Source organism: Sinocyclocheilus anshuiensis, unplaced genomic scaffold, assembly GCF_001515605.1.
Source record: "Sinocyclocheilus anshuiensis isolate Anshui unplaced genomic scaffold, SAMN03320099.WGS_v1.1 scaffold436, whole genome shotgun sequence".
NCBI lineage: Eukaryota > Metazoa > Chordata > Actinopteri > Cypriniformes > Cyprinidae > Sinocyclocheilus > Sinocyclocheilus anshuiensis.
The window spans coordinates 2,418,325-2,419,859 of record NW_015560618.1 but is presented as its reverse complement, the minus strand read 5'-3'; positions in this window follow the sequence as shown (position 1 = coordinate 2,419,859).

The window sequence follows — 1,535 nt, the reverse complement described above, 5'->3', positions numbered from 1 at the left end:
GGATAAAGATTTGTTCAGTATCTTTTACCCATCTTGAATAAATGCATTAACAACTGGAAAAGGAGCCTTAGCCAAGTTTAAAACTGAATATATTAATGAAATAACTGAATACATATACAGTATTTAATGAAAACTCAGTTAGTATAATTCAGCTTTTATTATAATTTTATTATAATTCAGCTGCAGATTAAAAACACAGCCAGTCAGTAAGCAAACTGTCAGCATGACTTCTCAAAACTCTCTGCTTTGCACAGAATGTCACTTTACTGAAAGAGGAATAGACTTGCTTACCAAAGATCACAATTTTGGGGCTACAGTAAAGTCAGATCACCTCTGGTCAAGTCTAATGAACATCTTAGATACTTTAGAGTCACTGCAGTGTCTCACTGAGCAAGGGCCAGTTAGTGCCTCAGTGTCAGACTTTCATTTGTCATTTCTACAGGAGATAAAACTCATGTCAGACCAGGCTCAACACAAAATCAGTCAGTCACCACTCATCCTCCAAGATGCACAGACTCCTGCATATCTGAATGAAAGAATCAAGGACAGGCACTATTCTCCATCAGGCTGTAGATTCCTTGTTGTGCTTTCAACCTTGTACAAGCCAAGGACCCCCATAGTGTATAGAAAGAGATAGAGCACAGACACCTTGTTACTTATTATATAATACTGTTCTTGTTACATATTGTTGCATAGCTACCATATTCATTTGACATACTTTGTTATGATTCTTATATTGCAAAGCCACTGAAATAATCACTTGATAGACTGAAACATATTAGCCTGCATTTTAATTATGTAATATATTAAATGTAGGCTATTTGAATGTTTTTAATGTTAAAAAGGAACAATTAAACTATAAAGTAAACATTATCATTCACTGGATGAAGCAAACTTAATGTTTAAATGTTAAAGCAATTGTAGGCTCTAATTGTTTGTATTTTTGCGACTTTGGAGCCGTTAAGCGAGTGGAATTCGCTGTTGCACTGTTGTAGCCTACGGCGGAGAGCTGTACATGTGCATTTGTTGCTGCCATAAAGCAATTAGTCATTTTTGTGGAATTTCGTTCCCGGTTATCAAATTTACATACTCCTGAAAAGAAACACAAGCCATTCGTTATTAAAAGTCAGTGAACCAACAGAATGATTTTAAAACTAATATTTAAAGGTGGAAGACTTACATACAGTTGCATTAATGCATATTTTTAGTTTAATATCACACAATAATTGGTGGACCTCCTGCAATATCCTTATGGTTTAAATATTCAGTATGGTGGTAATTAAAAAAATTTAAACGTAATTAAAAAAATTTAAACATTCATATATATATATATATATATATATATATATATATATATATATATAGTGAATGTACACCAAAATAATGAACAGTGTTGTTTTATTTAACTTCAAAATGAATCCAGGGTAGCATCATATTTCATTTCTACGGGAATACAAATTTTGGCTATCTTTATAAGGAGAGTGAGATAGACAGACAGAGAGAAAAACATTTAGGAGACCAAAAATTCCATTAAG